The sequence below is a fragment of the Hyla sarda genome, unplaced genomic scaffold (genome assembly GCF_029499605.1).
Source record: "Hyla sarda isolate aHylSar1 unplaced genomic scaffold, aHylSar1.hap1 scaffold_148, whole genome shotgun sequence".
NCBI lineage: Eukaryota > Metazoa > Chordata > Amphibia > Anura > Hylidae > Hyla > Hyla sarda.
Genome location: NW_026608112.1, coordinates 492,841 through 517,500, shown reverse-complemented (window position 1 = coordinate 517,500; position 24,660 = coordinate 492,841). Strand labels below are relative to the sequence as shown.

At 45.5% G+C, this 24,660-nt stretch overlaps 7 non-coding genes and 1 pseudogene across 7 annotated transcripts; all 8 read left to right on the top strand.

Moving 5' to 3' along the window:
- The first annotated feature begins 1,714 nt into the window (after window positions 1–1,714).
- On the top strand, window positions 1,715–1,905 carry LOC130308436 (U2 spliceosomal RNA). The gene has a single exon (XR_008857414.1). It is a non-coding gene; the product is annotated as a U2 spliceosomal RNA (small nuclear RNA).
- Window positions 1,906–4,003: 2,098 nt separating this feature from the next.
- On the top strand, window positions 4,004–4,194 carry LOC130308435 (U2 spliceosomal RNA). Its single transcript, XR_008857413.1, has one exon. It is a non-coding gene; the product is annotated as a U2 spliceosomal RNA (small nuclear RNA).
- A 2,088-nt stretch (window positions 4,195–6,282) lies between these two features.
- Window positions 6,283–6,473, top strand: LOC130308434 (U2 spliceosomal RNA). Its single transcript, XR_008857412.1, has one exon. It is a non-coding gene; the product is annotated as a U2 spliceosomal RNA (small nuclear RNA).
- A 2,083-nt stretch (window positions 6,474–8,556) lies between these two features.
- Window positions 8,557–8,693, top strand: LOC130308501 (U2 spliceosomal RNA; annotated as a pseudogene).
- Window positions 8,694–15,734: 7,041 nt separating this feature from the next.
- Window positions 15,735–15,920, top strand: LOC130308477 (U2 spliceosomal RNA). Its single transcript, XR_008857452.1, has one exon. It is a non-coding gene; the product is annotated as a U2 spliceosomal RNA (small nuclear RNA).
- Window positions 15,921–17,996: 2,076 nt separating this feature from the next.
- LOC130308433 (U2 spliceosomal RNA) lies at window positions 17,997–18,187 on the top strand. Its single transcript, XR_008857411.1, has one exon. It is a non-coding gene; the product is annotated as a U2 spliceosomal RNA (small nuclear RNA).
- A 2,085-nt stretch (window positions 18,188–20,272) lies between these two features.
- On the top strand, window positions 20,273–20,463 carry LOC130308432 (U2 spliceosomal RNA). The gene has a single exon (XR_008857410.1). It is a non-coding gene; the product is annotated as a U2 spliceosomal RNA (small nuclear RNA).
- A 2,095-nt stretch (window positions 20,464–22,558) lies between these two features.
- Window positions 22,559–22,749, top strand: LOC130308430 (U2 spliceosomal RNA). Its single transcript, XR_008857408.1, has one exon. It is a non-coding gene; the product is annotated as a U2 spliceosomal RNA (small nuclear RNA).
- Window positions 22,750–24,660: the final 1,911 nt, after the last annotated feature.

Genomic DNA, 24,660 nt, shown 5'->3' with positions numbered 1-24,660 from the left:
CCCTACCCCTTAATTCCCTGGTTGAACTTGATGGACATATGTCTTTTTTCGACCGTACTAACTATGTAACTATGTAACATAACATGGGGGGGGGGGGGGGTCTCCTGGCTGTTCACACAGGTGTGTCATTGCTGTACATTGACCATGCATTGCTTCTGTGGTATTGCAAAGGCAAAGACAAATGCTTCCAGCCATCCATTGCACTAATGGATTGGTCATCAGCTGGCTGTCTATGTCCCGCATCAATATAGACCAAAGTACAGAGGGTTAGGCTATGCTATTGTGCACCTACCTGATGCATCAGAAGGTGCGAGGCCCTTGCTAAATTCTGTGCACAGACTTTGAGATCTATACTTTAGACTGTATCTAAACCTGCTCCAACATGGACTGACATTCTGGCCTACTTTCAGCCGATGCGACTTGTCTGTCGCTGAACAGTCGCTTTTTATGTATTCAGCACCTATGTATAATGTTGTAAAAATGCTCTAGAAGCTAAAGTCGCAGAAATGTCACACATATTTGGCCTGCAACTTTCTGTGCGACAAATTCAGACAGGAAAAATCAGTATAAATCCTTAGAAAATTATCCCCCAGTGTCTCCATCTGCTGGCGGTATTGAATAAGCATTGCTGCACTGATGGGGTATGCATTAGACGAAAAAAAAGAAGAAAAAGAAGAATAATACGCCCAGAAAAGAGGCGAAAAGGAGAAAAACGTAAAAAAACGTGAAAAAAAAGTAAGAGGAAGAGAAGGGGAAAAAAGGTGGAAATGGGTTTAAAAGTGATTTCGGCGGAGAAATATATATATATATATATATATATATATATATATATATATATATACGCGCACACACACACATATATATAAACGTATTCTCCGTTGAGATATTGCAGCCGCTGCTGTGTCCAGGCCCAGGAGCCTTAGCACTGTGCTGTGATGTCACTCAATACCACTGACATCACTAGGTGTAAACAACATCTCTCCTTTGCTGTGTATGTGACTATGGAGCTGTTTGGTGATGTCGTCTATTATGGCCTTCATAGAAGCAACAGGAGATTGTTGCATCCATCTAGAACCCTCAGAACTACAGTGCTATGATGTCACTCACTTCCACAGGCCTTGCAGAGTGTAAACAACAACAACCCAGCTTTGTTGTGTATGTAACCATAGGGATTTGTGATGTCACCTAGAACCTTCACAGCAGCGACAGCTTTATGAGGAGCATCAGCACTGCTCTGCCTGAGCAGAACCATCACCGCCATAGGTTGTCAAATAACCCGGGTTTAACCCACACAGGTAAGTCCAATGGGGTGCAGGCATGTCCTCTATGCTTACAGCTTCCCGTGGGTGTTGGTTTGATACCGTTTGGGGACAGCCAAGGAGGCATCTGCAGGCAACAAAGGTAGGTGTGTGCTTGTGTGTGTGTTTCCTATGCAGATCCTAAGCCCAGTGTCACATGCAAGTAGGAGGAGTAAGAAGGGTTCCTGGCAAATCCGGGTTATGGATTGCATTTAAAAAGGCCCCGTGGGAGTGCAATGGGCCCCTGTCTTGCTGCTTAGCAATAATGGTATGGGTTTAGGTTCTGCTGTGTGTACTGGTGGTTGACTGCCCCCCAGCCCAGAGTGTGCATGGAAAATTGTCTGGCAGCCTCCCTGACAGCAAGCAGTGATAGTGCCCATGAAGGGCACCTTGTTGGGCCCGCCCCTTTCACGGTTATCGCTTCTCGGCCTTTTGGCTAAGATCAAGTGTAGTATCTGTTCTTATCAGTTTAATATCTGATACGTCCCCTATCTGGGGACCATATATTAAATGGATTTTTGAGAACGGGGGCCGATTTCGAAGCTTGCTTCCGTCGCCCTATGCATTGACCCGATATGGCAGTATCTTCGGGTACAGTGCACCACCCCCTTACAGGGTTAAAAAGAAAGATTCCTACTTTCATTGCTACCTGCTTGCTGGCTAGCCAGCTAGCCAGCCCTGTGGGCCTTGCTGCTGCTGCAGCCAAAAAACAAAAGGTGGTGGTGCTGCTGCTGCTGCTTCTGCTGCTTCTGCTTCTGCTTGTGTCTGGCCGCTGTTGGAGCGTCCAGGCACAGGACTTCTGCTGCTGCTGACTAAATGGCCTCCTTAATTGGATCATTTGAGTAGCCAGCACACCTGTGCAGGTAGGGCATGACATGATAGGCAGCTGCCTTGATAGCGGGTGGGTGCTGAATGTTCCTAATTGACAAAATAAGATTAATGCTTATGAAGAAATATAAAATCTCATCCCTTCCCCAATATCGCGCCACACCCCTACCCCTTAATTCCCTGGTTGAACTTGATGGACATATGTCTTTTTTCGACCGTACTAACTATGTAACTATGTAACATAACATGGGGGGGGGGGGGGGTCTCCTGGCTGTTCACACAGGTGTGTCATTGCTGTACATTGACCATGCATTGCTTCTGTGGTATTGCAAAGGCAAAGACAAATGCTTCCAGCCATCCATTGCACTAATGGATTGGTCATCAGCTGGCTGTCTATGTCCCGCATCAATATAGACCAAAGTACAGAGGGTTAGGCTATGCTATTGTGCACCTACCTGATGCATCAGAAGGTGCGAGGCCCTTGCTAAATTCTGTGCACAGACTTTGAGATCTATACTTTAGACTGTATCTAAACCTGCTCCAACATGGACTGACATTCTGGCCTACTTTCAGCCGATGCGACTTGTCTGTCGCTGAACAGTCGCTTTTTATGTATTCAGCACCTATGTATAATGTTGTAAAAATGCTCTAGAAGCTAAAGTCGCAGAAATGTCACACATATTTGGCCTGCAACTTTCTGTGCGACAAATTCAGACAGGAAAAATCAGTATAAATCCTTAGAAAATTATCCCCCAGTGTCTCCATCTGCTGGCGGTATTGAATAAGCATTGCTGCACTGATGGGGTATGCATTAGACGAAAAAAAAGAAGAAAAAGAAGAATAATACGCCCAGAAAAGAGGCGAAAAGGAGAAAAACGTAAAAAAACGTGAAAAAAAAGTAAGAGGAAGAGAAGGGAAAAAAAGGTGGAAATGGGTTTAAAAGTGATTTCGGCGGAGAAATATATATATATATATATATATATATATATATATATATATATATACGCGCACACACACACATATATATAAACGTATTCTCCGTTGAGATATTGCAGCCGCTGCTGTGTCCAGGCCCAGGAGCCTTAGCACTGTGCTGTGATGTCACTCAATACCACTGACATCACTAGGTGTAAACAACATCTCTCCTTTGCTGTGTATGTGACTATGGAGCTGTTTGGTGATGTCGTCTATTATGGCCTTCATAGAAGCAACAGGAGATTGTTGCATCCATCTAGAACCCTCAGAACTACAGTGCTATGATGTCACTCACTTCCACAGGCCTTGCAGAGTGTAAACAACAACAACCAAGCTTTGTTGTGTATGTAACCATAGGGATTTGTGATGTCACCTAGAACCTTCACAGCAGCGACAGCTTTATGAGGAGCATCAGCACTGCTCTGCCTGAGCAGAACCATCACCGCCATAGGTTGTCAAATAACCCGGATTTAACCCACACAGGTAAGTCCAATGGGGTGCAGGCATGTCCTCTATGCTTACAGCTTCCCGTGGGTGTTGGTTTGATACCGTTTGGGGACAGCCAAGGAGGCATCTGCAGGCAACAAAGGTAGGTGTGTGCTTGTGTGTGTGTTTCCTATGCAGATCCTAAGCCCAGTGTCACATGCAAGTAGGAGGAGTAAGAAGGGTTCCTGGCAAATCCGGGTTATGGATTGCATTTAAAAAGGCCCCGTGAGAGTGCAATGGGCCCCTGTCTTACTGCTTAGCAATAATGGTATGGGTTTAGGTTCTGCTGTGTGTACTGGTGGTTGACTGCCCCCCAGCCCAGAGTGTGCATGGAAAATTGTCTGGCAGCCTCCCTGACAGCAAGCAGTGATAGTGCCCATGAAGGGCACCTTGTTGGGCCCGCCCCTTTCACGGTTATCGCTTCTCGGCCTTTTGGCTAAGATCAAGTGTAGTATCTGTTCTTATCAGTTTAATATCTGATACGTCCCCTATCTGGGGACCATATATTAAATGGATTTTTGAGAACGGGGGCCGATTTCGAAGCTTGCTTCCGTCGCCCTATGCATTGACCCGATATGGCAGTATCTTCGGGTACAGTGCACCACCCCCTTACAGGGTTAAAAAGAAAGATTCCTACTTTCATTGCTACCTGCTTGCTGGCTAGCCAGCTAGCCAGCCCTGTGGGCCTTGCTGCTGCTGCAGCCAAAAAACAAAAGGTGGTGCTGCTGCTGCTTCTGCTGCTTCTGCTTCTGCTTGTGTCTGGCCGCTGTTGGAGCGTCCAGTCACAGGACTTCTGCTGCTGCTGACTAAATGGCCTCCTTAATTGGATCATTTGAGTAGCCAGCACACCTGTGCAGGTAGGGCATGACATGATAGGCAGCTGCCTTGATAGCGGGTGGGTGCTGAATGTTCCTAATTGACAAAATAAGATTAATGCTTATGAAGAAATATAAAATCTCATCCCTTCCCCAATATCGCGCCACACCCCTACCCCTTAATTCCCTGGTTGAACTTGATGGACATATGTCTTTTTTCGACCGTACTAACTATGTAACTATGTAACATAACATGGGGGGGGGGGGGGGGGGGTCTCCTGGCTGTTCACACAGGTGTGTCATTGCTGTACATTGACCATGCATTGCTTCTGTGGTATTGCAAAGGCAAAGACAAATGCTTCCAGCCATCCATTGCACTAATGGATTGGTCATCAGCTGGCTGTCTATGTCCCGCATCAATATAGACCAAAGTACAGAGGGTTAGGCTATGCTATTGTGCACCTACCTGATGCATCAGAAGGTGCGAGGCCCTTGCTAAATTCTGTGCACAGACTTTGAGATCTATACTTTAGACTGTATCTAAACCTGCTCCAACATGGACTGACATTCTGGCCTACTTTCAGCCGATGCGACTTGTCTGTCGCTGAACAGTCGCTTTTTATGTATTCAGCACCTATGTATAATGTTGTAAAAATGCTCTAGAAGCTAAAGTCGCAGAAATGTCACACATATTTGGCCTGCAACTTTCTGTGCGACAAATTCAGACAGGAAAAATCAGTATAAATCCTTAGAAAATTATCCCCCAGTGTCTCCATCTGCTGGCGGTATTGAATAAGCATTGCTGCACTGATGGGGTATGCATTAGACGAAAAAAAAGAAGAAAAAGAAGAATAATACGCCCAGAAAAGAGGCGAAAAGGAGAAAAACGTAAAAAAACTTGAAAAAAAAGTAAGAGGAAGAGAAGGGAAAAAAAGGTGGAAATGGGTTTAAAAGTGATTTCGGCGGAGAAATATATATATATATATATATATATATATATATATATACGCGCACACACACACATATATATAAACGTATTCTCCGTTGAGATATTGCAGCCGCTGCTGTGTCCAGGCCCAGGAGCCTTAGCACTGTGCTGTGATGTCACTCAATACCACTGACATCACTAGGTGTAAACAACATCTCTCCTTTGCTGTGTATGTGACTATGGAGCTGTTTGGTGATGTCGTCTATTATGGCCTTCATAGAAGCAACAGGAGATTGTTGCATCCATCTAGAACCCTCAGAACTACAGTGCTATGATGTCACTCACTTCCACAGGCCTTGCAGAGTGTAAACAACAACAACCCAGCTTTGTTGTGTATGTAACCATAGGGATTTGTGATGTCACCTAGAACCTTCACAGCAGCGACAGCTTTATGAGGAGCATCAGCACTGCTCTGCCTGAGCAGAACCATCACCGCCATAGGTTGTCAAATAACCCGGGTTTAACCCACACAGGTAAGTCCAATGGGGTGCAGGCATGTCCTCTATGCTTACAGCTTCCCGTGGGTGTTGGTTTGATACCGTTTGGGGACAGCCAAGGAGGCATCTGCAGGCAACAAAGGTAGGTGTGTGCTTGTGTGTGTGTTTCCTATGCAGATCCTAAGCCCAGTGTCACATGCAAGTAGGAGGAGTAAGAAGGGTTCCTGGCAAATCCGGGTTATGGATTGCATTTAAAAAGGCCCCGTGGGAGTGCAATGGGCCCCTGTCTTGCTGCTTAGCAATAATGGTATGGGTTTAGGTTCTGCTGTGTGTACTGGTGGTTGACTGCCCCCCAGCCCAGAGTGTGCATGGAAAATTGTCTGGCAGCCTCCCTGACAGCAAGCAGTGATAGTGCCCATGAAGGGCACCTTGTTGGGCCCGCCCCTTTCACGGTTATCGCTTCTCGGCCTTTTGGCTAAGATCAAGTGTAGTATCTGTTCTTATCAGTTTAATATCTGATACGTCCCCTATCTGGGGACCATATATTAAATGGATTTTTGAGAACGGGGGCCGATTTCGAAGCTTGCTTCCGTCGCCCTATGCATTGACCCGATATGGCAGTATCTTCGGGTACAGTGCACCACCCCCTTACAGGGTTAAAAAGAAAGATTCCTACTTTCATTGCTACCTGCTTGCTGGCTAGCCAGCTAGCCAGCCCTGTGGGCCTTGCTGCTGCTGCTGCAGCCAAAAAACAAAAGGTGGTGCTGCTGCTGCTTCTGCTGCTTCTGCTTGTGTCTGGCCGCTGTTGGAGCGTCCAGGCACAGGACTTCTGCTGCTGCTGACTAAATGGCCTCCTTAATTGGATCATTTGAGTAGCCAGCACACCTGTGCAGGTAGGGCATGACATGATAGGCAGCTGCCTTGATAGCGGGTGGGTGCTGAATGTTCCTAATTGACAAAATAAGATTAATGCTTATGAAGAAATATAAAATCTCATCCCTTCCCCAATATCGCGCCACACCCCTACCCCTTAATTCCCTGGTTGAACTTGATGGACATATGTCTTTTTTCGACCGTACTAACTATGTAACTATGTAACATAACATGGGGGGGGGGGGGGGGGTCTCCTGGCTGTTCACACAGGTGTGTCATTGCTGTACATTGACCATGCATTGCTTCTGTGGTATTGCAAAGGCAAAGACAAATGCTTCCAGCCATCCATTGCACTAATGGATTGGTCATCAGCTGGCTGTCTATGTCCCGCATCAATATAGACCAAAGTACAGAGGGTTAGGCTATGCTATTGTGCACCTACCTGATGCATCAGAAGGTGCGAGGCCCTTGCTAAATTCTGTGCACAGACTTTGAGATCTATACTTTAGACTGTATCTAAACCTGCTCCAACATGGACTGACATTCTGGCCTACTTTCAGCCGATGCGACTTGTCTGTCGCTGAACAGTCGCTTTTTATGTATTCAGCACCTATGTATAATGTTGTAAAAATGCTCTAGAAGCTAAAGTCGCAGAAATGTCACACATATTTGGCCTGCAACTTTCTGTGCGACAAATTCAGACAGGAAAAATCAGTATAAATCCTTAGAAAATTATCCCCCAGTGTCTCCATCTGCTGGCGGTATTGAATAAGCATTGCTGCACTGATGGGGTATGCATTAGACGAAAAAAAAGAAGAAAAAGAAGAATAATACGGCCAGAAAAGAGGCGAAAAGGAGAAAAACGTAAAAAAACGTGAAAAAAAAGTAAGAGGAAGAGAAGGGAAAAAAAGGTGGAAATGGGTTTAAAAGTGATTTCGGCGGAGAAATATATATATATATATATATATATATATATATATATACGCGCACACACACACATATATATAAACGTATTCTCCGTTGAGATATTGCAGCCGCTGCTGTGTCCAGGCCCAGGAGCCTTAGCACTGTGCTGTGATGTCACTCAATACCACTGACATCACTAGGTGTAAACAACATCTCTCCTTTGCTGTGTATGTGACTATGGAGCTGTTTGGTGATGTCGTCTATTATGGCCTTCATAGAAGCAACAGGAGATTGTTGCATCCATCTAGAACCCTCAGAACTACAGTGCTATGATGTCACTCACTTCCACAGGCCTTGCAGAGTGTAAACAACAACAACCCAGCTTTGTTGTGTATGTAACCATAGGGATTTGTGATGTCACCTAGAACCTTCACAGCAGCGACAGCTTTATGAGGAGCATCAGCACTGCTCTGCCTGAGCAGAACCATCACCGCCATAGGTTGTCAAATAACCCGGGTTTAACCCACACAGGTAAGTCCAATGGGGTGCAGGCATGTCCTCTATGCTTACAGCTTCCCGTGGGTGTTGGTTTGATACCGTTTGGGGACAGCCAAGGAGGCATCTGCAGGCAACAAAGGTAGGTGTGTGCTTGTGTGTGTGTTTCCTATGCAGATCCTAAGCCCAGTGTCACATGCAAGTAGGAGGAGTAAGAAGGGTTCCTGGCAAATCCGGGTTATGGATTGCATTTAAAAAGGCCCCGTGGGAGTGCAATGGGCCCCTGTCTTGCTGCTTAGCAATAATGGTATGGGTTTAGGTTCTGCTGTGTGTACTGGTGGTTGACTGCCCCCCAGCCCAGAGTGTGCATGGAAAATTGTCTGGCAGCCTCCCTGACAGCAAGCAGTGATAGTGCCCATGAAGGGCACCTTGTTGGGCCCGCCCCTTTCACGGTTATCGCTTCTCGGCCTTTTGGCTAAGATCAAGTGTAGTATCTGCTCACTTGGTCTGGTCAGAGGGTGTCTGGGGTACCCGGCTCCTTGGCCTGGGGGGATCGTCCTTCTTAACGGAGGGACTTCACCCCCCTGCTGCTATTAGGGAGCCGGCTTAGTCCCCAGACAACGGGAGGCGATCACCCTTCACTGCCCACTCTTTGGTGGGGGAGTGTTTTTCTGTCCCTGCCTGGACACGCCTATTGAAGATGGAAGAGATCATGGACACCTCTCAATCTGCTGGAGAGGAGGTTCCTTTTTTTGGGAAGATCAAGAATGGGGTCCGGATCCTGCTGAAAGACCTTGAGAAGAAAAGAAGAGGACTTTCCTTTGTAATGGAGGAAATTCTTTTTGGAGTTTTGGAAATTGCAAAGACACAAATCCTTTCCATGTTGGAATTTCCAAAGAAAGGGTGCTTTGATGTTATTTTGGTTTCCGAAGAGGATTATGATTTATTTTGGAAGAAATTTGAGACAATCAAGTCTGATCCAGTGTGGGAGGGCGTGGAAGTCATTCCCCACTTTCCCAGGAGAGAAAGAATTTTAACGGTGAGGATGTATAGTCCTTACGTCCCTGAGGAGGATATTATAATTCTTTTGACCCAATTTTGTGAGGAAATTGCGCCACTTGGCAAAATTTATAATCAGTATGGAGTCTGGACAACAAAGTGGAGATTTAAAGTAAAGTTCAAGGAAGACGCAGATGGAAGAGTTCTTTATCCCCCTGCCCGTTTTAAAATAGGGGTTATCAATGGAGATATGTTTTTTGCAGGTATGCAGAATTTCTGTAGAAAATGCAAGAAATATGGCCATTTAAAGGAAGAGTGCACCTCAATGTGGTGCCAAAAATGCCAAAAAGAAGGTCATGAAATTGAATCCTGTAGCCAAAAAAGTAAATGTAATTTATGTAACAAAATTGGTCACATGTATGTGAACTGTCCAAAGAGGAAGAAGAAAAGAGAAGAAGAAGTTTCTGAACAAGAGCCAGAAATTAAAAGATCTGTGGTAACCCAAGAGCCAAAAATTGTTGGAAAAGAGATGATAGTAGAAGAAAAGAACATTGGAGAGCATAAGAGTAAAAAGAAAAATGAAGAGCCGGTGAGAAATTTAAGAGGATATTCAGGGTCTTTCCAAACTATTTTGGAGAGAGCTCCAGATGAGGAAAGAGAATTGTTCTTACAGGACCTGGATAATCTATTATCCACCTTTAAAGCCCAGTTGCCTGCAGTAAGAAACAAAGTTTATGATTCTTTTCGCCTTGACGTGGATCGATTTATGGTAACTTATAAAATACCGGCCTGGTTAGCCATCCCAGTAAAAAGGGAAATGGAAAAAGGAAGCTTAAGCTATGGTTTAATTGATTACTTGGCAGTTTACGCCCGGAGAAAGGGAATGAATTTGTTATAATTTTGGAATGTTTATTATTTTTATTGTTGTTATAATATTTTATTTCAATTTGTCTTTTTTATTTTAGGAATAAATAAAACTGTTACCTGATGATGAACAAAACAATCGAGTCCATATAAGATCTTGGAGCTCTGATTGAGTTCTGAGGGCTAACTTAAAAAAAAAAATCTGCATTTGGTCTGGTCGGAAGGTGTCTGTGGTACCCCGCTTCTCGGCCTTGGGGGATTGTCTCTCCTTACGGAGGGACTTCACCCCCTTGCTGCTATTGGGGAGCGGGCTTAGTCCACGGACAACGGGTTGCGATCCCCCTGTCTCTGGGACCTTGTGTCTCAGAAGGCATTTTCGGTACGTTGAGCGTTACCTGTAGCTTCGGAAGCACCTAGGGTACCCCCGACCTCTGCCTTGGGTAAGGGTTCCGCTTTTATAGCGGGATTCCGAGCCCCTGCTGCTATTGGGGAAGGGGCTTAGTCCCTGGGTGTGGAAGATGCCGTTCTCCTGGGCTTTCCCCTCTGGGGAAATGTCGATGCGAAATACCATCCGCATAGAGGTGTCGGAGAGCCATCGTCAGTTGAAGAACCTCCGCTTCATTGCGGAGGTGATTCTTCTTGACTACTTCCGCCTCAATAGGGAGGACATCCTGTGTCTAAATGACCAGGAAAGCCGTGGCCTGTATACCGTCACCTTCACGGCCACGGCGTGTTGCGATAACATCTATGCAACCTTGTCTGGTGCGGACCAGAGGGACGATCGACTCGACGGTCTTTCGTTCCAGTTCCTCTATGGTGAGGAACATATACCGTTGGTGGTGGCTATGCACAGCCCTCATGTGACCACGGAGGATATAGCCACTTTTCTTCGGCGATACTGCGAAGAGGTGCGATTCGCAAACAAAATCTTGAACTCCGTGCGGTTCTGGAACGGCAAGAGGAAGTTCTGGGTCAAGCTCCGTAAGGATCCCGGTGGTATTGGGGGTCTTTGCCATCCGCCCCCAAATTTTGCCATCGGGAGAGTTCGGGGCTTCCTGTTCTATCCTCAAATGCCTATGTATTGCCGAAATTGCTTGAGGTTTGGCCACACCCAGGAGACCTGCGGCGCGGAGCGTGTGATTCGCTGCAATAGGTGTGGCCAAGAAGGTCACATAGCCTCAAGATGTAGCCATACGATAAGGTGCAACCTCTGCGGAGAGGAAAATCACGATTTTAATTCCTGTCCCCATAAAGCAAAAACTACGATGGGTGGGTCAAGGCTGGGCCCACCCAAAGAGGGGACAGGACAAAAGACGTCCTTTTTTAAGATGCCCAAACCCCAGATGGCAGGTACTGATGGGTCCAGGCCCAAGACCTCTGGTGCTCCATCGGGGGGCCCACCGGTGGTAGTGCTAGGGGGAGGCCATGGGGATTCCACGAAGCCCGGGCGGGTGATCGAGTTTACTGCCCGGGAAATTGAAAGACGTCGATCGACTTCCTACCTGGCTCAAGAGCCCGCCGAAACTTCTGAAGGGGGCTCACCTGTGGCGGGTGGCAGCCGACGGGCCTCGGTGGGGGCAAAAGTGGACCCAAAATTGCAGCATAAGCCAGGTACTGGCTTGGCCCAGGGTCGCCCTGCTCCGGACGAAGAGGCCCCGGTGAAAGCCCGCCGGAAGGGGAGCCAGGTGGCCAGGTCTGAGCCCGGTCCTGTTACTCCGCCTATACAGGACAGGGCCAAGAAGACAAGTGGCGCCAAACCAGGGTTTGCTGCCCCGCCAGCAGTGGACCCGGTGGGTAAAACTGGCCATCGTCGATCGATGGGGAAGTTGGAGCAACAGTCCTCAGCAACGCTTGCTGGGGAACAAGCGATGAAAACTTCCCAAGGTAGCGGCAAAGGTTCCGGAAAAGAGGCCTCACAGGCCCCTGTGCAGCAGTTCCAGTCGTCAAATGATGAAAGAAGACGCAGATCCATCAGCCGGGGGCCAGAGATTACATCGAGTGAGAGCAACACAGAGGATATGGACAGCAGTGTGACATTTAAAAGACAAAGAGAAGAAGAAGAGGAAGACATTCAAAGGAAAGCGGCGTGCCGTAGTTCGGACGAGAGCGAGCTCAGGGTCGGGGCATCATCGATCTCAAGCTCCGACCCTCAGAACATCAAGGAGCTGATGACCCCGCAGGCGGGGGATGACGGTACGCAGCTTATTATTGACTTTGATTCTCCAAGCACGGACTCTCCATAAACTATGCCTATCCCTGTAAAAATTGCCTCACTCAATGTGAGGTCCTTAAAGAGCCCTGATCGCAGGGCTGCTTTATTTTCTTATCTAGAGACATGTGACTTTGACCTTTGCCTGCTACAAGAATGTGGAATCCCTAGTAAAATGGACTATAAAGACTTAAAAGAAGACTGGAAGCTGGGCCCATCCATATGGTCCGGTGCAAATGACTGTCGTTCTGTGGGTGTTGGGCTGCTCTGCCGAGGCCAGTCCTTTTCTATTCATACAGTAACTGAGATTGTGCCTGGCAGAGCTCTTTTAATTCATCTATATTTTAATGGACTTTTAATTCGTGTTTTAAATGTGTATGCCCCTCCTGATAAACAGGAGCGGGCAGAACTATTTGAAATTTTACCACTGTTTTGTGTTGGGTCTTCCCCCCTGCTGGTGGGAGGTGATTTTAACTGCATACGTGATGGGGAACACCGGCAGGGTGGGGATATTAATCGTAAAGACCGCACTTCTTACCTGCTTAAAAATTTTATTGATGATTTTAATTTGAAAGATTGCTGGAAGGATCTCTTGCCGGAGGACCCAGGCGCCACATGGTCCAATGGAAGAGTGAGCTCCAGAATCGATTTTATTTTTTCCTCTAGAGCTTTTAAACCCCTGAAATGCACGCTCGAGCAGAATATCTTCTCTGATCATAAGCTCCTCTTGGTGGGCCTGGAGCTAGAGGGGGAGCAAAAAGCAAAAAGGGGCCTCTGGAGATTAAACACCACACTCCTAGAGGACCCTGAGATAAAAGAGGAGTTTGTGCGGACCTACCAATGCTGGCAATCACAAAGAAAACCCCACGAGCCTATGCTGCACTGGTGGGAGGGCACCAAATCTAAAATCAGATTTTTTTTTATCAAAGCAGGTAAGAAGAAGGCAAAAATGGAAAAACAGTGGTTTTATGTTCTTAACATGCGTTTAAATGTACTTTTTAAATTGAAAGAAGCTGGTATGGATGTAGAAAATGATATTTTAAACCTTAAAACTGAAATAAAACATGCCATAGAAAAGAAAGGGAAACAAATCATTTTTAACTCACATGTGCAGCACCTGGAGGAGGGCGAGAAATGTTCCCGTTTCTTTTTTAAAAAAGTGATGAATAGGAGGGATATCATCCAAAACCTTGAGGGTGAATCCACTCCAAAAGGCATGTTAGATGCAGTTTTTAACTTCTACCAGCTTCTTTTTAATAAGAAAGATCTTAATCCATCCTTTTTAGAACATGTTCTTAATTCCCTTGATTTTAAGCTAGATGTTTTAGACCAGGAGGTTTTATCCCGTGATCTTAACTTAGATGAACTTTTATTTGTTTTTAAAAGTTTTTCTAGTGGGAAGGCCCCTGGGGAAGATGGTTTACCCATCGAATTTTATTTAGCTTTTTGGGATATTTTAAAGGATGATATGGTTTTATTGTATAAAGAAACTTTTATTGTTAATGAACTTCCCCCTTCCTGGAGGAGGGGGATTGTATCATTACTTTTTAAAAAGGGTGAAAAGGATATGCTAAAAAATTGGCGCCCCATCACACTTTTAAATGTCGATTATAAAGTTTTAGCCAAGTTATTAGCTGTCCGTTTTAAACCTTTTATTCATAAATTAATTCACCCAAATCAGGTTTGTGGGGTACCTGGAAGGTCTATAGCTGAATCCCTAAATATTTTAAGAGATGTTTTATGGTATTTTAAGGATAGAAATCAAACTGTAGCAATTTTATCCTTAGACTTTGAAAAAGCCTTTGATAGGGTCTCCCATGAATACCTGTTTTTAGTTCTTAAAAAGATGGCAGTGCCTGAAACGATTTTAAGCCGAATCATGCTTTTATACCGATCCTGTTTTAGTCAAGTCTCTGTTAATGGCTTTTTAACCAGCGGTGTTCCTCTTTTATCAGGTGTCAAACAGGGCTGCCCCCTGTCCCCACTCCTTTTTATTTGCGCAATCGAACCACTGATGGCCCTCCTCAGAAAAGACCGGGTAGTAAGAGGCGTACCGATACCTGGTGGAGGAGGGACCCATCTAAAGGTGTTGGGGTACATGGATGATGTCACCATACTGTGCCCGGACTCTCCATCCATGAGGGGGGCATTGAGGAACACCAGCTATTTCTGCGAGGTCTCTGGTTTTAAGCTAAACACAGATAAATGTGACTGTTTTTATATTGGCTCCTGGGATTCATCCATCACCCCAGGAGTCACAATGCAACAGGATCAAATTAAAGTTTTAGGTATTGTTTTTAACCAGGTCAATGATGGGAGCCCTAACTGGGATTCAGCTATAGCTAAGATGGAGAAGAAGATTTTAATGTGGAATCTTAGAAACCTTACCATGGAGGGGAAGATTTTAATAATAAAGATGGTTTTACTCCCTATTATGCTATACATTGCCATGGTATTTCCTCCATCTATTTTATACATTAAAAAAGTAACTAGAATTGTTTTTTCTTTTTTATGGGGTTCAAAAATGGAGAAATTAAAGCGTGATTTTATGTACAAAAGTAAAGATAATGGCGGGAAAGATGTTCCTAACCTTTTTACTTTCTTTTACATAAAGTATTTCTGTTTCTGTTTTAAAATTATTAAATCCGATGGCATTTTTAGCTGCTTTTTAAGGTACGCTGCGGGCATGGTTTTTAAAAGATGGTTGCGCATCCCTCTGAACGCTCCGGTGCTTCTGTGTCCCCCAAAACATTATGTGGTGTTGGAAAAGACAGTCAGGCTCCTAGGTCTCCAAGATTTGGAGCCTGACATACTGGGGGACCAGAGAAAGGTATCAAAGGTCCTCAGGCGGAGTGAGGTTACCCTGGCAGTGTCCAATTTCACACAGGCAAGATCCAAAAAGGTATGGCGGAACGTGTACGGGAAGTTTCTGGCGAATGTACACAGGGATCTTGCCTGGGCAATCGTCCACCAGTGCCTCCCTACTCGTGAGTTCCAGCACAGGCGAGGACTGGTGGCGAGAGCCAAGTGCCCGAGAGATGGCTGCGGAGTGGACGAAACGGTGCTGCACATATTTTGGAACTGCCCTTTTGCACGGGAGCTTTGGAGGAAGGTAGGCCCACTTTTGAAGTGGGCCTGCGGCCTAAAAGATTTTAATCACGAATGTGTCTTTTACGGTCTTTTTAACTGCCCCAATTTTAAACAGCAGATGATCTGCTGGATGATTATTAATTGTTTTAAAAATGCCATCTGGAAAGTTAGGAACATCTTACTTTTTAAACATGATTTTATTGATGTTAAAAACTGTATAAAGCTGGCCCTGAGTGAGATGTACATCTATTACCTAAGAGACAAGAAACAGTTGGGGGCCAGCGAGGCAGCATCCATGTGGTGTCTGCCTCTATGGAACGAAATAACAGTATAATCAGTTTTTATGACATTTGTATAATGTTTTATCCTGCCATTTTTATTTTTTCTCCTTTTATTACTGGTTTTATTATTTGTATTTTAAAACTTTTGTGAACCTTTTATTATTTTGCATTTTAAATTTTGTATGGTTTCTTATTTATTCAATAAAATTTTGTTGAAACCTTATCTGTTCTTATCAGTTTAATATCTGATACGTCCCCTATCTGGGGACCATATATTAAATGGATTTTTGAGAACGGGGGCCGATTTCGAAGCTTGCTTCCGTCGCCCTATGCATTGACCCGATATGGCAGTATCTTCGGGTACAGTGCACCACCCCCTTACAGGGTTAAAAAGAAAGATTCCTACTTTCATTGCTACCTGCTTGCTGGCTAGCCAGCTAGCCAGCCCTGTGGGCCTTGCTGCTGCTGCAGCCAAAAAACAAAAGGTGGTGCTGCTGCTGCTTCTGCTGCTTCTGCTTGTGTCTGGCCGCTGTTGGAGCGTCCAGGCACAGGACTTCTGCTGCTGCTGACTAAATGGCCTCCTTAATTGGATCATTTGAGTAGCCAGCACACCTGTGCAGGTAGGGCATGACATGATAGGCAGCTGCCTTGATAGCGGGTGGGTGCTGAATGTTCCTAATTGACAAAATAAGATTAATGCTTATGAAGAAATATAAAATCTCATCCCTTCCCCAATATCGCGCCACACCCCTACCCCTTAATTCCCTGGTTGAACTTGATGGACATATGTCTTTTTTCGACCGTACTAACTATGTAACTATGTAACATAACATGGGGGGGGGTCTCCTGGCTGTTCACACAGGTGTGTCATTGCTGTACATTGACCATGCATTGCTTCTGTGGTATTGCAAAGGCAAAGACAAATGCTTCCAGCCATCCATTGCACTAATGGATTGGTCATCAGCTGGCTGTCTATGTCCCGCATCAATATAGACCAAAGTACAGAGGGTTAGGCTATGCTATTGTGCACCTACCTGATGCATCAGAAGGTGCGAGGCCCTTGCTAAATTCTGTGCACAGACTTTGAGATCTATACTTTAGACTGTATCTAAACCTGCTCCAACATGGACTGACATTCTGGCCTACTTTCAGCCGATGCGACTTGTCTGTCGCTGAACAGTCGCTTTTTATGTATTCAGCACCTATGTATAATGTTGTAAAAATGCTCTAGAAGCTAAAGTCGCAGAAATGTCACACATATTTGGCCTGCAACTTTCTGTGCGACAAATTCAGACAGGAAAAATCAGTATAAATCCTTAGAAAATTATCCCCCAGTGTCTCCATCTGCTGGCGGTATTGAATAAGCATTGCTGCACTGATGGGGTATGCATTAGACGAAAAAAAAGAAGAAAAAGAAGAATAATACGCCCAGAAAAGAGGCGAAAAGGAGAAAAACGTAAAAAAACGTGAAAAAAAAGTAAGAGGAAGAGAAGGGAAAAAAAGGTGGAAATGGGTTTAAAAGTGATTTCGGCGGAGAAATATATATATATATATATATATATATATATATATATATATACGCGCACACACACACATATATATAAACGTATTCTCCGTTGAGATATTGCAGCCGCTGCTGTGTCCAGGCCCAGGAGCCTTAGCACTGTGCTGTGATGTCACTCAATACCACTGACATCACTAGGTGTAAACAACATCTCTCCTTTGCTGTGTATGTGACTATGGAGCTGTTTGGTGATGTCGTCTATTATGGCCTTCATAGAAGCAACAGGAGATTGTTGCATCCATCTAGAACCCTCAGAACTACAGTGCTATGATGTCACTCACTTCCACAGGCCTTGCAGAGTGTAAACAACAACAACCCAGCTTTGTTGTGTATGTAACCATAGGGATTTGTGATGTCACCTAGAACCTTCACAGCAGCGACAGCTTTATGAGGAGCATCAGCACTGCTCTGCCTGAGCAGAACCATCACCGCCATAGGTTGTCAAATAACCCGGGTTTAACCCACACAGGTAAGTCCAATGGGGTGCAGGCATGTCCTCTATGCTTACAGCTTCCCGTGGGTGTTGGTTTGATACCGTTTGGGGACAGCCAAGGAGGCATCTGCAGGCAACAAAGGTAGGTGTGTGCTTGTGTGTGTGTTTCCTATGCAGATCCTAAGCCCAGTGTCACATGCAAGTAGGAGGAGTAAGAAGGGTTCCTGGCAAATCCGGGTTATGGATTGCATTTAAAAAGGCCCCGTGGGAGTGCAATGGGCCCCTGTCTTGCTGCTTAGCAATAATGGTATGGGTTTAGGTTCTGCTGTGTGTACTGGTGGTTGACTGCCCCCCAGCCCAGAGTGTGCATGGAAAATTGTCTGGCAGCCTCCCTGACAGCAAGCAGTGATAGTGCCCATGAAGGGCACCTTGTTGGGCCCGCCCCTTTCACGGTTATCGCTTCTCGGCCTTTTGGCTAAGATCAAGTGTAGTATCTGTTCTTATCAGTTTAATATCTGATACGTCCCCTATCTGGGGACCATATATTAAATGGATTTTTGAGAACGGGGGCCGATTTCGAAGCTTGCTTCCGTCGCCCTATGCATTGACCCGATATGGCAGTATCTTCGGGTACAGTGCACCACCCCCTTACAGGGTTAAAAAGAAAGATTCCTACTTTCATTGCTACCTGCTTGCTGGCTAGCCAGCTAGCCAGCCCTGTGGGCCTTGCTGCTGCTGCAGCCAAAAAACAAAAGGTGGTGCTGCTGCTGCTTCTGCTGCTTCTGCTTCTGCTTGTGTCTGGCCGCTGTTGGAGCGTCCAGGCACAGGACTTCTGCTGCTGCTGACTAAATGGCCTCCTTAATTGGATCATTTGAGTAGCCAGCACACCTGTGCAGGTAGGGCATGACATGATAGGCAGCTGCCTTGATAGCGGGTGGGTGCTGAATGTTCCTAATTGACAAAATAAGATTAATGCTTATGAAGAAATATAAAATCTCATCCCTTCCCCAATATCGCGCCACACCCCTACCCCTTAATTCCCTGGTTGAACTTGATGGACATATGTCTTTTTTCGACCGTACTAACTATGTAACTATGTAACATAACATGGGGGGGGGGGGGGTCTCCTGGCTGTTCACACAGGTGTGTCATTGCTGTACATTGACCATGCATTGCTTCTGTGGTATTGCAAAGGCAAAGACAAATGCTTCCAGCCATCCATTGCACTAATGGATTGGTCATCAGCTGGCTGTCTATGTCCCGCATCAATATAGACCAAAGTACAGAGGGTTAGGCTATGCTATTGTGCACCTACCTGATGCATCAGAAGGTGCGAGGCCCTTGCTAAATTCTGTGCACAGACTTTGAGATCTATACTTTAGACTGTATCTAAACCTGCTCCAACATGGACTGACATTCTGGCCTACTTTCAGCCGATGCGACTTGTCTGTCGCTGAACAGTCGCTTTTTATGTATTCAGCACCTATGTATAATGTTGTAAAAATGCTCTAGAAGCTAAAGTCGCAGAAATGTCACACATATTTGGCCTGCAACTTTCTGTGCGACAAATTCAGACAGGAAAAATCAGTATAAATCCTTAGAAAATTATCCCCCAGTGTCTCCATCTGCTGGCGGTATTGAATAAGCATTGCTGCACTGATGGGGTATGCATTAGACGAAAAAAAAGAAGAAAAAGAAGAATAATACGCCCAGAAAAGAGGCGAAAAGGAGAAAAACGTAAAAAAACGTGAAAAAAAAGTAAGAGGAAGAGAAGGGAAAAAAAGGTGGAAATGGGTTTAAAAGTGATTTCGGCGGAGAAATATATATATATATATATATATATATATATATATATATACGCGCACACACACACATATATATAAACGTATTCTCCGTTGAGATATTGCAGCCGCTGCTGTGTCCAGGCCCAGGAGCCTTAGCACTGTGCTGTGATGTCACTCAATACCACTGACATCACTAGGTGTAAACAACATCTCTCCTTTGCTGTGTATGTGACTATGGAGCTGTTTGGTGATGTCGTCTATTATGGCCTTCATAGAAGCAACAGGAGATTGTTGCATCCATCTAGAACCCTCAGAACTACAGTGCTATGATGTCACTCACTTCCACAGGCCTTGCAGAGTGTAAACAACAACAACCCAGCTTTGTTGTGTATGTAACCATAGGGATTTGTGATGTCACCTAGAACCTTCACAGCAGCGACAGCTTTATGAGGAGCATCAGCACTGCTCTGCCTGAGCAGAACCATCACCGCCATAGGTTGTCAAATAACCCGGGTTTAACCCACACAGGTAAGTCCAATGGGGTGCAGGCATGTCCTCTATGCTTACAGCTTCCCGTGGGTGTTGGTTTGATACCGTTTGGGGACAGCCAAGGAGGCATCTGCAGGCAACAAAGGTAGGTGTGTGCTTGTGTGTGTGTTTCCTATGCAGATCCTAAGCCCAGTGTCACATGCAAGTAGGAGGAGTAAGAAGGGTTCCTGGCAAATCCGGGTTATGGATTGCATTTAAAAAGGCCCCGTGGGAGTGCAATGGGCCCCTGTCTTGCTGCTTAGCAATAATGGTATGGGTTTAGGTTCTGCTGTGTGTACTGGTGGTTGACTGCCCCCCAGCCCAGAGTGTGCATGGAAAATTGTCTGGCAGCCTCCCTGACAGCAAGCAGTGATAGTGCCCATGAAGGGCACCTTGTTGGGCCCGCCCCTTTCACGGTTATCGCTTCTCGGCCTTTTGGCTAAGATCAAGTGTAGTATCTGTTCTTATCAGTTTAATATCTGATACGTCCCCTATCTGGGGACCATATATTAAATGGATTTTTGAGAACGGGGGCCGATTTCGAAGCTTGCTTCCGTCGCCCTATGCATTGACCCGATATGGCAGTATCTTCGGGTACAGTGCACCACCCCCTTACAGGGTTAAAAAGAAAGATTCCTACTTTCATTGCTACCTGCTTGCTGGCTAGCCAGCTAGCCAGCCCTGTGGGCCTTGCTGCTGCTGCAGCCAAGAAACAAAAGGTGGTGCTGCTGCTGCTTCTGCTGCTTCTGCTTCTGCTTGTGTCTGGCTGCTGTTGGAGCGTCCAGGCACAGGACTTCTGCTGCTGCTGACTAAATGGCCTCCTTAATTGGATCATTTGAGTAGCCAGCACACCTGTGCAGGTAGGGCATGACATGATAGGCAGCTGCCTTGATAGCGGGTGGGTGCTGAATGTTCCTAATTGACAAAATAAGATTAATGCTTATGAAGAAATATAAAATCTCATCCCTTCCCCAATATCGCGCCACACCCCTACCCCTTAATTCCCTGGTTGAACTTGATGGACATATGTCTTTTTTCGACCGTACTAACTATATAACTATGTAACATAACATGGGGGGGGGGGGGGGGTCTCCTGGCTGTTCACACAGGTGTGTCATTGCTGTACATTGACCATGCATTGCTTCTGTGGTATTGCAAAGGCAAAGACAAATGCTTCCAGCCATCCATTGCACTAATGGATTGGTCATCAGCTGGCTGTCTATGTCCCGCATCAATATAGACCAAAGTACAGAGGGTTAGGCTATGCTATTGTGCACCTACCTGATGCATCAGAAGGTGCGAGGCCCTTGCTAAATTCTGTGCACAGACTTTGAGATCTATACTTTAGACTGTATCTAAACCTGCTCCAACATGGACTGACATTCTGGCCTACTTTCAGCCGATGCGACTTGTCTGTCGCTGAACAGTCGCTTTTTATGTATTCAGCACCTATGTATAATGTTGTAAAAATGCTCTAGAAGCTAAAGTCGCAGAAATGTCACACATATTTGGCCTGCAACTTTCTGTGCGACAAATTCAGACAGGAAAAATCAGTATAAATCCTTAGAAAATTATCCCCCAGTGTCTCCATCTGCTGGCGGTATTGAATAAGCATTGCTGCACTGATGGGGTATGCATTAGACGAAAAAAAAGAAGAAAAAGAAGAATAATACGCCCAGAAAAGAGGCGAAAAGGAGAAAAACGTAAAAAAACTTGAAAAAAAAGTAAGAGGAAGAGAAGGGAAAAAAAGGTGGAAATGGGTTTAAAAGTGATTTCGGCGGAGAAATATATATATATATATATATATATATATATATATATATATATATATACGCGCACACACACACATATATATAAACGTATTCTCCGTTGAGATATTGCAGCCGCTGCTGTGTCCAGGCCCAGGAGCCTTAGCACTGTGCTGTGATGTCACTCAATACCACTGACATCACTAGGTGTAAACAACATCTCTCCTTTGCTGTGTATGTGACTATGGAGCTGTTTGGTGATGTCGTCTATTATGGCCTTCATAGAAGCAACAGGAGATTGTTGCATCCATCTAGAACCCTCAGAACTACAGTGCTATGATGTCACTCACTTCCACAGGCCTTGCAGAGTGTAAACAACAACAACCCAGCTTTGTTGTGTATGTAACCATAGGGATTTGTGATGTCACCTAGAACCTTCACAGCAGCGACAGCTTTATGAGGAGCATCAGCACTGCTCTGCCTGAGCAGAACCATCACCGCCATAGGTTGTCAAATAACCCGGGTTTAACCCACACAGGTAAGTCCAATGGGGTGCAGGCATGTCCTCTATGCTTACAGCTTCCCGTGGGTGTTGGTTTGATACCGTTTGGGGACAGCCAAGGAGGTATCTGCAGGCAACAAAGGTAGGTGTGTGCTTGTGTGTGTGTTTCCTATGCAGATCCTAAGCCCAGTGTCACATGCAAGTAGGAGGAGTAAGAAGGGTTCCTGGCAAATCCGGGTTATGGATTGCATTTAAAAAGGCCCCGTGGGAGTGCAATGGGCCCCTGTCTTGCTGCTTAGCAATAATGGTATGGGTTTAGGTTCTGCTGTGTGTACTGGTGGTTGACTGCCCCCCAGCCCAGAGTGTGCATGGAAAATTGTCTTGCAGCCTCCCTGACAGCAAGCAGTGATAGTGCCCATGAAGGGCACCTTGTTGGGCCCGCCCCTTTCACGGTTATCGCTTCTCGGCCTTTTGGCTAAGATCAAGTGTAGTATCTGTTCTTATCAGTTTAATATCTGATACGTCCCCTATCTGGGGACCATATATTAAATGGATTTTTGAGAACGGGGGCCGATTTCGAAGCTTGCTTCCGTCGCCCTATGCATTGACCCGATATGGCAGTATCTTCGGGTACAGTGCACCACCCCCTTACAGGGTTAAAAAGAAAGATTCCTACTTTCATTGCTACCTGCTTGCTGGCTAGCCAGCTAGCCAGCCCTGTGGGCCTTGCTGCTGCTGCAGCCAAAAAACAAAAGGTGGTGCTGCTGCTGCTTCTGCTGCTTCTGCTTCTGCTTGTGTCTGGCCGCTGTTGGAGCGTCCAGGCACAGGACTTCTGCTGCTGCTGACTAAATGGCCTCCTTAATTGGATCATTTGAGTAGCCAGCACACCTGTGCAGGTAGGGCATGACATGATAGGCAGCTGCCTTGATAGCGGGTGGGTGCTGAATGTTCCTAATTGACAAAATAAGATTAATGCTTATGAAGAAATATAAAATCTCATCCCTTCCCCAATATCGCGCCACACCCCTACCCCTTAATTCCCTGGTTGAACTTGATGGACATATGTCTTTTTTCGACCGTACTAACTATGTAACTATGTAACATAACATGGGGGGGGGGGGGTCTCCTGGCTGTTCACACAGGTGTGTCATTGCTGTACATTGACCATGCATTGCTTCTGTGGTATTGCAAAGGCAAAGACAAATGCTTCCAGCCATCCATTGCACTAATGGATTGGTCATCAGCTGGCTGTCTATGTCCCGCATCAATATAGACCAAAGTACAGAGGGTTAGGCTATGCTATTGTGCACCTACCTGATGCATCAGAAGGTGCGAGGCCCTTGCTAAATTCTGTGCACAGACTTTGAGATCTATACTTTAGACTGTATCTAAACCTGCTCCAACATGGACTGACATTCTGGCCTACTTTCAGCCGATGCGACTTGTCTGTCGCTGAACAGTCGCTTTTTATGTATTCAGCACCTATGTATAATGTTGTAAAAATGCTCTAGAAGCTAAAGTCGCAGAAATGTCACACATATTTGGCCTGCAACTTTCTGTGCGACAAATTCAGACAGGAAAAATCAGTATAAATCCTTAGAAAATTATCCCCCAGTGTCTCCATCTGCTGGCGGTATTGAATAAGCATTGCTGCACTGATGGGGTATGCATTAGACGAAAAAAAAGAAGAAAAAGAAGAATAATACGCCCAGAAAAGAGGCGAAAAGGAGAAAAACGTAAAAAAACGTGAAAAAAAAGTAAGAGGAAGAGAAGGGAAAAAAAGGTGGAAATGGGTTTAAAAGTGATTTTGGCGGAGAAATATATATATATATATATATATATATATATATATATATATATACGCGCACACACACACATATATATATAAACGTATTCTCCGTTGAGATATTGCAGCCGCTGCTGTGTCCAGGCCCAGGAGCCTTAGCACTGTGCTGTGATGTCACTCAATACCACTGACATCACTAGGTGTAAACAACATCTCTCCTTTGCTGTGTATGTGACTATGGAGCTGTTTGGTGATGTCGTCTATTATGGCCTTCATAGAAGCAACAGGAGATTGTTGCATCCATCTAGAACCCTCAGAACTACAGTGCTATGATGTCACTCACTTCCACAGGCCTTGCAGAGTGTAAACAACAACAACCCAGCTTTGTTGTGTATGTAACCATAGGGATTTGTGATGTCACCTAGAACCTTCACAGCAGCGACAGCTTTATGAGGAGCATCAGCACTGCTCTGCCTGAGCAGAACCATCACCGCCATAGGTTGTCAAATAACCCGGGTTTAACCCACACAGGTAAGTCCAATGGGGTGCAGGAATGTCCTCTATGCTTACAGCTTCCCGTGGGTGTTGGTTTGATACCGTTTGGGGACAGCCAAGGAGGCATCTGCAGGCAACAAAGGTAGGTGTGTGCTTGTGTGTGTGTTTCCTATGCAGATCCTAAGCCCAGTGTCACATGCAAGTAGGAGGAGTAAGAAGGGTTCCTGGCAAATCCGGGTTATGGATTGCATTTAAAAAGGCCCCGTGGGAGTGCAA